This window comes from Aotus nancymaae, unplaced genomic scaffold (assembly GCF_030222135.1).
Source record: "Aotus nancymaae isolate 86718 unplaced genomic scaffold, 86718_ANA_hifiasm-v0.15.2.pri h1tg000059l, whole genome shotgun sequence".
Lineage (NCBI taxonomy): Eukaryota > Metazoa > Chordata > Mammalia > Primates > Aotidae > Aotus > Aotus nancymaae.
The window spans coordinates 18,239,100-18,254,056 of record NW_026988473.1 but is presented as its reverse complement, the minus strand read 5'-3'; the positions used below and the strand labels follow the sequence as shown (position 1 = coordinate 18,254,056).

At 37.9% G+C, this 14,957-nt stretch overlaps 1 long non-coding RNA gene across 2 annotated transcripts in view; it reads left to right on the top strand.

The window, feature by feature from the left end:
* Positions 1-14,957, top strand: part of LOC135270097 (uncharacterized) — a 102,319-nt gene that overhangs the window by 83,782 nt on the left and 3,580 nt on the right. The gene's annotated exons all lie outside the window — the stretch shown is intronic.

Sequence of the window (14,957 nt, the reverse complement as noted above, 5' to 3'; positions counted from 1 at the left end):
ATAAAGACATTTATATTAATATTAAGTGTATAGAGTAAGACTTACTTAAATTACTTAATTAAAATATACTAAACTTCTAAGTTGTTTTTTAAAAGAATGATGTGGGTAATCTGAAAAGATTATAAAATTATTTCTAATGTAATCTTTACATAAAGCCCTTTAATATATCAGTTTTTACCTCTTGTATTTTGAATGGTTAAAATAAAAGAAAAAAAAAAGGACTAACCTCCTAATTGGAAATATAATCTGATAGTACTGAGGAGAGAGTCGTAAGCATGTAACAAATGTATGAAATCAGTTTCATTTCTGACTTGTTTTTGAGCCTGTCTTATGAATCATCATATATTTTAACATCAGGAGAATAATATATAATATATGCTTTAAAATTTCATAATCTGGCAGCTATTAAAAAAGAGAGGGAAAAAAATAGAGGTTTGCCTAGCCAAATACTAACTAAAGTGTTAGGTAAGAATTAGAAATGTACAGATGCTAAAGTAGCATAATAAATTAAAATTCCAAATACATATGAATATATAATTTTTTATATCTTGGCATATAGCATTTATCTTATTTGTTTAGGAAACTACATATCGTACAGGAGTGAAGAAGCAAATGATGAAGTATTTTCTCATCACAGTTTGCTAGATAAAAAATTTACTAATAAGCTAAATGTAATACTAAGGGACACGTTCAAAATATAATTTTGTAGAGTTTTACTGAATACATATCTTTCCAACAAGGCTTTAGGTTTTTGCATGTGTATTAAGATTTCTGAGTTTTGTGATTTGAAATTCATGATATATTTTGAGTGCCCTTTCAAATGGCAGATTGTTTCTGTGGAAAAATCAGACATGATATAAATTTTATTTTATATTTGGGTGTGAGAAAAATAGCAGATAATTTGGTAGAATTCTAGTTGTTGCCTTAGTGCATGCATCAAATACCAAACAATGGTTTTGTCTCTCAGTTATACGTCTGGGCATGTTACAGTTTGTATTGTATGTACAAACAGGATATTGAACTTATATTGATGATACAGTGATCTCTAAACGTGATTGTTAATCTTTACTGAAATTATGGGCAAAGTATTTCAAAGAAGTGCGTTTTAAAACTCTTATTTTTAATTAAAATGAGAAAAACTTTGAAGAGTTCATTTATGAATAAAATATCTAATTGTGCAGTTTCCTGAAAGAATGAACTCTTAGTTTATTTTTCAAATTTTATCAAAATGTTTCTTTACTTGTTGCTTGTTGGCATTTTAAAATTAAAAAGTAATAAAGCAGCATCATTATATTTCTGATCATTTTTCTATCAACAGAATCAATAGAGTGAAAGGGAAACCAAAGTATATTGACACAACCCAGATTTTCCCCTTAAAAAAACTAACTTCAAATTGAAAAAATATATTGCCCATATTTAATATTTCTTATTAGGACTTACTTGGAGTTGCATAATTTTTTTGAGACAATATATTGGAGGAAATTTGTCTTATAAAATGGAGATAGGTAGAACTTGTGGGCAGTTGTAGGATAGTCTTTCTCTCTTGTTGCTTCCCAGAAGTTAGAAAACAGATTTTAAATTAATAGTGTTGAGTACACGAATCTCTGAAGTATAATAACTTAGAAAAGTGTTGGAAAATGATAAAGAAGAAGAAGATTAATTGAAGTGTACCCTTTTCAATGGGAAACATTTGACACTCTAAGGACTGCTCTGGAAATTAACAAATGATTCTCTGTCAGGGATAATTTTCTGGGCAGTTGAGGTCGTTTGTGTGATAAGGGAAGGCGGCTAGATAGCAGAACTGTAGGTGTTTGAGAAAACTTCCGAAGTTCCTTTCAGATTGAGAGGGTGAAAGTAGGTGCAACAATTGGCTGTTGGGAGTGGAAAGGGTGTAGGGCTCACCAGCCCGGCTCCACGACAGGGTTAACCGCGGCGTCGCCCGGTGCACACTGGGAGTTGTAGGCCGCGGGCATTGTGGGAATTGTCGTAAAAGCCTGCTTTCTTGCCGTGATGGCCGCCGCCGAGACAGGGAGTTGGGGGTTTCTGCTTTTCAGAGGATCTGGGGGCTGTCTGTCCCGTTAGAAGGCCACCAGCAGACCCCCAGGTTGCCAAGGGCTTGTTAGTTGTATTCCTGGAAGGTGGGCAAGCAGCCTGAGGGGTTAACATTGGGATTTGCCGTCTTTATAGTGGTCGAGGGGCCTGTAGCGGCTAAAGGGTCGGTGAGGGGGGTCCCAACTGGCCGGACCCTGGTCGTCTGGCATTCTGCCTTTGAAATATCTGTGTGGCTGGCGCCTAGGCATATGGGGGTGTGCTTTCTGTGTTGTGGTTTGTGGCTTACACTCTCTACTGTTCTTAGAGCGTTTGACTGTCCATGTGGCAATTGGTACTCATGGCCTTATTGGGGTTAGACTAGGCTCTTTTTCTTGGGTCTGGTGGGACTTAAGCAAGAGCTGGAATTTTGTAAGATGTACAGCAATGTTCTGGCTGTTGTCTGTCTGGTTTGGGGTGTGAGCAGTTGCAGCAGTTATGAACATGCCCATGATAGTGAGGTTGGCTTTCTCTTGCATGTGGTGAACTTTGCCCTTGTTTGCTAATGCCGACAGGCAGGGTCAGGCAGTTCCTACTTGTGAAATGCTTTCTTACCAGCTTGGATGTGTTCGTAAATTTTGGGAGCTTCCAGAGGACTCCTTTGTAGTTGCTTGTAGAAAGATATGTGTGCAAAACTGAATTTAAAACAAACACCAGGGTTGCAGGTGCCTTTAGTTCTAGGGAGCAAGCCTCCCAGGCTTCCCCGGTGCTGTGAAGTTGTTTGAGTTTATTTATGGAAATTAGGTTTGCTTTGAGCTGTGTTACCTTCCTCTTGGCTCAGTATTTCTCTGCATGTTGGAACTCTGATCTTTGATATTGGTTACTCTTTTCAACACTTGAGGCAAAATGAAGCACTGTGTTCTGATGTGTGATTGCCTGTATCAGAATCTCAGGATAACACTAGATAGCCAAGCGTGGCAGTACCTGTTTTACCTGTCTACATGAATTGGACGACCTCTTTGTTTCTGCCACCATGTACCGCTCCATAAATTCCGCCTTATTTCCATGGTCTGGTTGTTGTCTGTAAGTTTTGAGACCTAACTGGTTATGAAAAACCATTTTTCACACAGTATTTAAAAGCTTTTTCCCACAAGTAGAACTGGTAGCTAAAAAGTTTTTTCATTCAAGTTTGGTAAAGTGGGAGATTCGAAATAAAGTACAACAGTGGTTTTGGAAATCAGCTATCAGGTTTTAGTTTTAGGGGCAACCACGTGACAGAAATGATTTATAGAGAGAGTAAAAAAAATTAGGTTCCATTTTTATTGGTATTTTAGTGCATATAAAAACTAGACCACTTTCATATATCATTAAAAAAGCCCTTTGATGTTTTGTGACGAATAGCGTTTTTATAACTCCTCTGTTGACTGGGTTTGCTTAGAATATGGTAATGGGGCCAGGCACGGTGGCTCACGCCTGTAATCCTAACATTTTGGGAGGCCGAGGCCGGCGAATCATGTGAGGTCAGGAGTTTGAGACCAGCCTGGCCAACATGCTGAAACCCCGTCTCTACTAACAATACAAAAAAATTAGCTGAGTGTGTTGGTGTACACCTGTAATCCCAGCTACTCAGGAGGCTGAGGTGGGAGAATCGCTTGAACCTGGGAGGCGGAGGCTGCAGTGAGCCAAGATCACGCCACTGTAGTCCAGTCCTCCAGCCTGGGCAACAGAGTAAGAGTGATCTCAAAAAATATTTGTATAGTAATAGTAGAGAAAGCAGCAAAACTGGCTGGGTTTGTAAGTGGGATTCTGTTGAAAGATTTTAAGTATGAATTGATAGGCCAATATTGTTAGTTTGCTAGTCAGATCTCAGGAAAGTATTTCCTTCCCTTGAACCTGACCTAAGTGTGTCTTAGAATATTAACTAACTTGCCAATTGAAAAAAAAAATTTGAGAAATTTATTTTTAAATGATCCATATTTTCCATATTTGTTATTGCTTGGTGTGGTCAAATACTATTGTTCTGGTGAATTGGTTTTGTATCTTGAGAGGACTGTATGGCTTGACTTTGTAGACGTGTAGAATCATTCAGAATGAACCACAACCACAGTGTCCATTTGCCTTGAAAGAAGATGCCTGAATTTTTAATTGCCAGCTTACCTCTAGCTTGAGTTAAATGAACAAATAGTTTATTAGAAGTGCTTTGAATGGACTTTGAAAGTGGAAAGGTACATATTTTGTTTAGAGGTAAACTTACCTCTGTATTTGCATAGAGCCAGACATTTGCAAGTAGTCACATCTATGAAGTGGTGAGGTTTTTGTGCCCACAAATTACAGTATTTAATCACTAAGACTTTTTTTGTTTGGTAATCTGCTTCCCATCCTTATCACTCCAATTCTGTTGCTGGTGTGAAATGTTTTGTGTAATATAAAAAGACAACAGTAGATGTTTCAGAAAAAAAAAAGGGGGGTAAAATCTACTTATGTTTTCCAGAGAACATGATTCATAAGGTTGTGTTTACATATTTGATAGATATATCAAAAGCTGTCTTTTTGAAACCCAGGCTTTGCACAGTTTCAACGAAACTGTTTTCAATGAGATATAACACCAAAGGGTAACTTCCTGGACTAAGATGTTATAAATGAAAGGCTTTAACTCTTGTGTTCGTTCAAAAAAGAAATGAAAACTTATTTCCAAATAATAGAATTTGGAACATGACCAAAAAAAAATTTTTCATTTTAGACCGTAGCCAAAATTTGGAGATACCAAGAAGGGAAAAGGGTAGGGTACATCTGTTTGGGGCCTTTACTCAGGTCCTTTCTAATCTTTTGTTTTCCTGCATATAACTATTCACATTGCTGAAAGTAAGCAGTTCTTTCTTTATTTTTTTGGAAATAGGGTCACTGTGTCACCCAGGCTGGATTGCAGTGGTGTGATCATAGCTCACTGTAACCTGAAATTCCCAGGCTCAAGCAGTGCACCTGCCTCAGCCTCCTGAATTGCTAGAACTACAGGCATGCTCCACCACACCTTGCTAATTTTTTTTTTTTAGAGACAGTTTCTTACTGTGTTGTCCAGGCTGGTTTCAAACTTCTTGCCTCAAGTGATCCTCCTGCCTCCCAAAGGGCTGAGATTACAGGCATGAGCCACCGCACATGACCCTAAGCAGTCCTTAATGCATTTCTGCATTTGTGAACATTTGTAAGGGTAAAACTGCATATAAAACAAAATCACCCATTCAGAATTTGATCTTTATTTTTCATTAATATCATTTGAAAAGGAAGAATTGTTGACTGTAGTTTGTACACTTAAGGTTGATATGTTTGGTTTTAGATTGCAGTACTCTTAAACATGGAGTGTATTCCACCCCTCACCCTGACAGGATAATAAGGTTTCTGAAAGAAAGGGGAATGGTATTTTAAACATTTCTATTTTTATTCATGATGAATTTTATTTTTTGATTCTTCCTGCATGTATTTCCAGGACAGAATACAGTATCTCTACCCTGCTGGGCCCTGTGTTTTTGAAGTCAGAGTATTTATCAGATGATTTTTATGGGCAGGACAGAGTAAACCAACACTTCAAAATACTGAATGTAGATTAAAAGATACTAATTTCCGTTAAAAATAAAGCAAGATAATATGCATGTGTCCTACCAGTTAAAGGATTCTGTGTCTTAAAGCCTCAAAAAAAAAAAAAAAACCTACAAAAATCATCATTTTGCTTTGTCCTTTGCCTTCATTATTTTTCTTTTTTGTTCAGTTTTCTCTCTCAGTGTGCCTTTGTGGGTTCCAGAATTTAAATGACATTTTTCTTTATTTTGGATTATTTTTCAAATTATATGCTTCAATTTAAACCATTTTCATTTAAATTATTCATAAGGGCACGATTTTAATAAGACATTCTTGTCATATTACATTTTTATAATTAAAATGTTATAAATATTGAATTTCTTTTTTGGGAAAAAATGAGCCAGTTACTTAAACCAAACCCACAAAGTTCCAGAATTTGGCCTGCAAAAAAATCCAGAGATGTATGGCTGTAGCTTTTCTATTATTTACAGTCTTTAGACAATGAAGAGAGATGCATGATTTGGCCTTTTCAGAAGGAATCTAAAAAGCATTTCTTGTGTACAGACACTCTAAATATAATGTGAAAACTTTATTAGGACAGTATAGGGAGAAATCCTTGAATTCACATAAAAGAATTGAATAAAGCAGTTCTATATGTGTTTACCAATCTAAATTTTTTTTAGTAAATCACTTCTTTGTTTTCTTAACTTGGAAATAAATTTATGTTTCTGAATTGGAAATTTTTTATTTTTAGTGTCTTTCTTTCTTTCTTTCTTTTCTTTTTTTTTTTTGAGACAGAGTCTCACTCTGTTCCCAGGCTGAAGTGCAGTGGTGTGATCTTGGCTCACTGCAACCTCCGCCTCCTGGGTTCAAGCAGTTCTCCTGCCTCAGCCTCCTGAGTGGGTGGGATTACAGGTGTGCGCCACCACACCTGGCTAATTTTTGTATTTTTAGTAGAGACGGTTTCAATATGTTGGCCAGGCTGGTCTCAAACTCCTCACCTCAGGTGATCTGCCTGAATCAGCCTCCCAAAGTGCTGGGATTACAGGCGTGTGCCACCATGCCCAACCTAAAATTGTTTTTAAGGAGAATTTGTTTTCGGTAGGGAGAGCCATATGTTTTCAATGAAGTTATAGTAAAAGAGTAGCCAACTTGTGTCTTAAAAATATTAAAAAAAAAAATTATTAACCAAAATTGTTGATTATATGTAGTTTATAAAGGGAAAAAGGGTCCCTTGTAGTAGAGAGTTAAAATGAAGACAGTGATTATTAGCTTTTCCCTACTATTTGCTATAATTACTTTGAATAGAATTTGAATTTGTAATATAATGGGATTAATTTTAAAATATTTGTGAAATGGCTTTATATATATGTCCTGTTAAGTTTTTAGACACATAGGATTCAGTAATTGTTTCATCCTAACAGATTTTTAAAAGGAAGCAAATAGTAAAGTAAATGAAATACACTCTTTTTATATTCTTCTACTTGAGATGGAAGAATTCTAAATTAAAACTTGGAAAAAGCGATTTTTATAAGTGCAAAAAATTTGAGGTATGTTCTACAGTTTTATGAATCAATAGAAAAAAATGGAAAGGCACTGCCATGGCTGGGCAATTCACAAAAGAATAAAATGTCAATAAATAATGTGGTAGATTGTGTTTACCAAAGGTGGCCACAACCGTATCTCCCAGTTCTACCTGTTCTGCATTGTGACAGTGTCACTCTATCATCAGAGGATGGAGTCTCTTCACTTCCTTGAATCTGAGTGGCTCTCATGACTGTCTGGACCAATAATATGTGGTAGAAGTGATAGTGTGCCAGTTCCAGGTATTACTCTTATTTCACCTGACAAGTTTGGTTTCCTGCCTCTTGGAAGCCGATCACTATGTAAGACATGTAATTACCCTGAAATCACTATGTCGTGAGGAACCCAAAGTATAGTGAAGAAATCCTGGAGGATGAGACATCAAGTGTAGAGGCCAAAGAGCACCAAGGAAGAGGCCAAAGGACACTTAAGTGAAAAGCCATTTTGAAAATGGATCCTCTAGCCCCAGCTGCCCTAGTTGTTATGTAAATCAGATAAATTGCCCAGTGGTGCCTTTCCCAATCTCTGCCCCATAAAATCATGAGCCAAATAAAATGGTTTATTTTAAGCTTCTAAAGCTGTGGTTGGTTTGTTGTGCCGCATAGATAACAAGAACAAATACTGGGGAGAAATTTTTGTTTTATAATGGATACGATTTGGGAGAATATACTTGCATGTCCAAATCTGATAAGGAACTAGTATCTACAGTAGATAAGGAGTGCCTCCATCATCAAATGAAAACAAAACAAACACAAAAGCCCTAATAGAAAAATGCCGAGAACAGGCGTTATTTCAAAGAGGAAATCCAATAGGCTAACAATATGAAAAGATACACTCAAACTCAGTAATTAGAGGAATTTATATTAAAGCAACAATAAAGGATCTCTTTATCCCCAGTAGACTAAGAAAAATGAGAAAGATGGATGATACCAACTATTGGTGGGGGTGTGGGTAGAGCAACCCTCATACACTGGTGGTAAGAGTATAGAGTAGTGGAGCCATTCTGGAGAGCAGCCTGGCAGAATTTAGTTCAATGAATATAGATATTAAATTGTTTCTGGATATATGGCCTAAAGTCTTACACAGGATTCTAAAGGAAGAAATGTGAGGATATTCATCATGTTTTTGATGGCAGAGTCTTAGATCCAAATTGAGGTTTTTTATCACTGGAGAAATACATAGGTAAAATATGGTGGATGCACACATATAGTACAGTAGTCTCCCCTTATCCACATTCTGGATTTTTGCTGTTTCAGTTACCAACCACAGTTTGAAAATATTAAATGGAAAATTCTGGAAATAAACATTTCATAAGCTTTATATGTTGCACCATTCTGAGTTGTGTGATGAAATCTTACATTTGTCCATTAGTTACTTAATAACCATCTCAGTTGGATTGAAACAACATAGGATCTATAGGGTTCAGTACTATCCTTGTTTCAGACATTCACTGAGGGTCTTGGAATGTATCCCCTGTGGATAAGGGGAGACTAATATACTATGCATCAGATAGAAGCAAAAGACTACATATATCTACCATGCATGATGTTTGAGAAGTACAGTGTTTCATGAAAATAAAAATCTAGAAATGTTCAAAAAGGTATGTAAAGCACATTGGAATGAATACCTAAAGGACAAGATAAATGTTGCCCATGACAGAAGAAAAGGAGAAAAAAATGAATGAGTTAAAAGAAACTAAATAAAATGAGAAACCAATGATGATAATGTGCTGTGAACCAAGACATATTAATCGTACTTCCTGTGCTGGAGTTCAAACAATACTCCCTCACACCAAGAAGAGAAGATTATAATTTTCAAACTAAATTGCAAGAATAGAACCATTTTATCAGTCTGCCTCACTTGGAACAAATTTTTAAATAAGGTCGATTACATACAGAAGTATAGTTCAAACAGGCAATCTCATATTTTGTTGGATATGTAAATTGGTATGATCTTTATAAAATATAGTTATTCATCAAGATCCTTAAAAATGCTCATATCCTAGCAATAAACATTTGTAAATTGAAGTTAAGAAAACAAAACCATTTATTTAATGAGATAAGAGTCTCCATCGCCCCAAGCTGGAGTGCAGTGGCACAATCTTGGCTCCCTGCAATCCCTTCCTTCCAGGTTCAAGTGATTCTCATGCCTAGTAGCTAGGGTTACAGGTGCATACCACCACACTCAGTTAACTTTTTGCTTTTAGTAGAAACGAGGTTTTACCACATCGGCCAGGCTGGTGGTCTTGAACTCCTGACCTCAAGTGACCTGTCTGCTCAGCCTCCCAAAGTGTTGGGATTACAGGCACGAGCTGCTGTGCCCAGCCACGAAACCATTTAAATAGCACCTGAAAATAAGAAATACCCAGGGATACATATAACAAATTATGTGCAAGACCTGTACACTGAAACTACAAAACATTGCTGAGAAATTAGACTACATAAGTAGTGAGAAAGATACCATGTTCATGGATTGGAAGACTCAAATGTTAAAATTTCAACTCTTCAAATTGATCTATAGACTCAAAGCAATCCCAATCAAAATACCAGGTAGCTTTTTTAAAAAATACAAAACTCAAGTGGCTGATGCTAAAATATATATGGAAATGCAAGGGCTCTAGGGTAGTCAAGGCAAGTAAGTTGGAGGACTTACACTACCTGGCTTTAAGACTTTAAAACCACGGTAATCAAGATAGTGTGATTTTGATTATATAAATTGTCAAATGTATACATTTATGTAAAACAATAGGTGCAGAAAAATGAACTTTTTCCTCTGCTTTCACACCATCCAATAATCAACACAGAGAAGATACCTGTTCCAAATGTGTGGAGATTTTTCCCCTATACACCAAAGCAATGAATTCTGCAGCAGACACCAGCTGGGTGTCCTCCAATTCAACTCCGACATTACGTACCTGGAAATAGCCTCAGATCCCACAGATTGAGGGCTCAGTCCTGCAAGACTGCCACCACCTTCAGATGCCAATCGAAAGTCTGGGCCTCCAGAACATCTAATCCACCACCTTCAAGATAGGGTTCCCCCTTGACCCCCTGTTTGGGTTCAACTGATTTGCTAGAGTGGCTCACAGAACACATATGCTGGTTTAAAGGATATTACAAAAAAACAAAAATACACATGAAGAGAAACGGGGCAAGGTATGGAGGAAGGCGTGAAGAGTTTTCATACCCTCCCCAGGCACACACCCTTCAGGAACCTTCACATGTTCAGATATCTGGAAGCTTCCCTCACTCTGTCCTCTTGGATCTTTTATGGACACTTCATTGAATAGGCATGATGAGGACTGTGCGGAAATAAGAATGGAGAAAAAGAGTATGATCTAATATTAATAAGATCATATCATTCATTACTATTACTGAGGGAGGAAACCCAGTAAGACTGGTCTTTTCAGATTCTTGGCCTTTCTGGCAGCATTTTCTTCCTTCAGGGCATGGGGCAGGACCCTTCTGAAATGAGGGTCTTAGGACCCATAGTCAGAAAAGTAGAGGGAGATTAGAGTCCTGCATTGGGCTGGTGGAAGGAGGGCAGGGGAAGGAAGGTCAGAGAGAGATTCTGTTTTCTGAAGAATTTGTTTTCTTCTGAGGCCTAAAGCATTCCAACATTATAACAAAAGACTATAACAAGGGATATGGGAGTTATGAGTCAGGAATGGTGCTGGGACATTTGGATATCCATATGCAAAAAGATGAGCCTTGTTCCTTGCTTCATACTGATTTCAAAGATGGACTTGAAATGAGTCATAAACCTAAACATGAACTAAAACCATAAAACTTCTAGATGAAAATGGGAGAAAAATCTTTGAGGTCTTAGTTAATGCAAACATTTCTTAGATAAGACATAAAAAGTAGGAAGCATAAAAGAAAAAAAATTGATAAATTGGACTTCATCAAAATTAAAAACTTTTCCTTATCAAAATACAGTTAAGAAAATGAAAAGCAAGCTACATAAAAGGAAGAAAACATTTGCAAGACATCTGATGAAGGATTCCTCTCCAGGATATATAAAGAACTCTTACAACTCAGTAATAAAACAGATAACCTAATTAAAAATATCAGCAAAAGCGTTCTTATATAAGTGAGCCAACGATGGCCTGGATGTATTGGCTTCTAGGTTGTTTATTTCTTCACTGCAAGCTAAGACCTATTAGTACAAAAGTCTATCAGTGCCAAAGTCAATTTTTTTACACATCTAATTTTTTTTTTTTAAGCCCAAACAAGATTTTCAGCACTTTAGAACCTGCCTGGTTGGTATAACCCATGAAATCACTCCACACCTGCTAGCAATATATAAGATAAGCCCCAGGCCCCAAATCACTGCTGCTGTTGTCCTTCAATATTCTCTGATCCAGACTCCCCTACCATGCTACTGCAGTGTTATCACCCGGACATGTAAACTCCCTCTCTGATTTTCCTCTCTCCTTAGGAGTTCCCATACCCTCTCTCTCCTATTGGAGGGTAGGCCCCTTATTGTTAGCATTCAGAAAGTCTCATGCTGTGAAGGACTTCCTCTCTCATACACCATTGCCCAAGAACCACTCAATAAAGCTTGCCATGTGTTATTACTGCTTCATATCCCCAAGTCCCTCAAACCCTCCACTTGCTTTGAACAAATACTTCACAAACTAAGATAAATAAATGACCAATAAGACATTTAAACATGAAAAGATGTTCATTATCTTTACAGCAAAGATAATGCTGTAAGTTATTAATTGAAGATAACAGGAATGAATTAACACTAATAAAAGTCACATTGAGATACCACTACAGATCAATGAGATAAAAAAGACAATCCTAAGTGGTGTTGCAGATACATAGTGACTAGAGCAAGCTGGTACAGCCATTTTGGAAAACAGTTTGGCAGCTTCTTATAGAATTAAATATTTACTGTATAACCTATAAATTTGTTCCTCACTATTGTTTACCCAAAGGAAATTAAAACTCACGTTCCACACAGACTTGTATGTGAATGTTCATATCTGCTTTATCCATAACAGTCAAAAATTGGGAACAACTCAAACACTGATCAACTAAAGAGTGGATAACAAAATGGAATACTACTCAGCAATAAAAAGGAACAGGCTGTCTGGGCACACTGGCTCATACCTGGAATCCCAGCCTTTGGGAAGCTGAGGCGGGTGGATCACCTGAGGTCAGGAGTTTGAGACCAGCCTGGCTAACATGGCGATACCCCGTCTCTACTAAAAATACAAAAATTATCCAGCATGGTGGTGCACACCTGTAATCCTAACTACTCGGAAGGCTGAGGCAGGAGAATTGCTTGAATCTGGGAGGCAGAGGTTGCAGTGAACTGAGATCTTGCCACGGCGCTCCCAGCCTGGGTGACAGTGTGAGACTCCATCTCGAAAATAAATAATAAGTATTAAAAAGGAACCTACTGCCAATACACACCACAGATTAATCTCAAGGGTCGTATGCTAAGTGAGAGAAACCAGACACAAAAGACCACATGCTGCATGATTCCATTTGTATGCATTTCTAGAAAGGCAAAACTAGAATGACAGCAGAATCAGTGGCTATGCCGGGTGCAGGGGGTGTCAAAAAGGGCATTGACTATAAGGAGGCATGAAGAAACCCTTGGAGATTATGGAATGTTTATCTTGATTATGATGAATTTGTAGATTGTATGTAAATACAATAAAGTAGACTAAGAAAGTCCTTGATAAGTGGACTAAGTGTTCATGCAATTTAACCCAGTAAGTACATATCTGAGAACTTAATATAAAGAATTAGAGATGTGAGCCAGGCATGGTGGTTCATGCATGTAATCCCAACATTTAGGGAAGCAGAGGCGGGAGGCTAGCTTGAGGCCAGGAGTTCAAGATTTGCCCAGACAACATAGTGAGACCCCATTCTCCCCAAAAAAAGGGGGAAAAATGAATCAGAGATGTGCATAAAACTTACATACAAGGATGTTTATTTTGGCATTATTCATAATGGCTAAATACTTAACCCAAATGCCCAGAAATAGGACATTATTTAAATCTATGATATATTCACGCATAAAATCTATCAAGTCATTAAAAGTTATATTGAAATTATGACTTGGAAAAATGTTTACTGCTTTAAATAGAAAGGTAGAATATAATATAGTATACACTCTAGCTTTTGTTTTTATTTTTAAACTGACAGTTGAGAGAACAAAAATAATTCACTATCTTATTGATAAATGAGGGTTAAGTGGGATTTTTGTGACATATCAATAAGATCTGAATATCTGGTACCTCCATTTATACTTTTCTTCTTGTGGGAAATGAATAAAATTAAAATTTTAGCCTGGGCATGGTGGTGCACACTTGTAATCCTAGCACTTTGGGAGGCCGAGGTGGGAGGACTGCCTGAGACCAGGAGTTCCAGACTATAGTGTGTTGTGATTGTGCCACTGCACCCTAGCCTCCTGCCTGGCAGAGTGAGACCACATCTCTCTCTTTTTTTTCTCTTTCTTTCCTTCTTTCTTTCTTTTTCTATTTCTTTCTTTCTTTCTCTCTCCCTTCCTCCCTCCCCCATCTCTCTCTCCTTTCTTCCTTCCTTTCCCTCCCTTCCTCCCTCCCTCCCTCCCTCCCTTCCTTCCTTCCTTCTTTCTCTATCTCTCTCTCTCTCTCTCTCTCTTTCTTTCTTCTTTTTTTTCTCACTCTGTTGCCCAGGCTAGAGTGCAGTGGCACGATCTTGGCTCACTGCAACCTCTGCCTCCTGGGTTCAAGCAATTCTTCTCCCTCAGCCTCCCAAGTAGCTGGGACTACAGGTGCCTGCCACAGCACCTGGCTAATTTATTTTTATTTTTATTAGAGGCTGGTTTTCACCATGTTGGCCAGGCTGGTCTTGAACTCCTGACTTTAAGTGATCTGCCCACCTTGGCCTCCTAAAGTGGACCACATGAAAGCATGAAAGAAAGAAGGAAAGAAAAAGAAAGAAAGAAAAGGAAAGAAAGGAGAGAAGGAGGGGAAGGAAGGAAGGAGGGAGGGAGGGGAAGGAAGGAGGGAGGGAGGGAAGGAAAGAAGGAAGGAAGGAAGAAGGAGGAAGGAAGGAAGGAAGGAAGGAAGGAAGGAAAGAAGATGCCCAGGTAATTTTAAAATTTTTTGTAGAAACAGGATCCCACTATATTGCCCAGGCTGGTTTCAAACACCTGACCTCAAGTGATCTTCCCACCTCAGCCCCCTAAAGTGCTGAGGTTACAGGAGCGAGCCACCATGCCTGGTGATAACTACTACTGTTGAGAATGAGATGAAGCAAGTAATCCATTGACCACTAGTGGAAGTGGAAATTGAATAAGTCCTTCAGATTTCTTGGTGTCATCCTCCCTGAAAGGTAGACATGATTTGCATTCCCACTTTACATTTGAGCTAACGAAATACCAGAATGTCCAAGATCACACAACTGAGGGCTCCTTCTGAAAAAGAAAGATTCTATTATTGATATGCTTTGCTCTACGCGCGCGCGCACACACACACACACACACACACACACAATCATGCCTGTCTAAAATTATCTTCTGATCTGGGTGACCCTAGATGATTGAGAGAAACTGGACAAAGATAAGCCAGCCCTTGGCCTGGAGCAAAGCCTGCTGATGTCAGTCTATATTGGCCAAATTCTTGTCAACCCACAGAGTAGACAAGTTGGAAAAGAGAAATACATGGAGTTTATTGTATGCCAAGAATATTTTATGGTTGTATGTGGTTAGCCACAGACTCAGGTGCAACTTACCACATCGGGCTAACTTTTAAATTACTTTTCCATCAT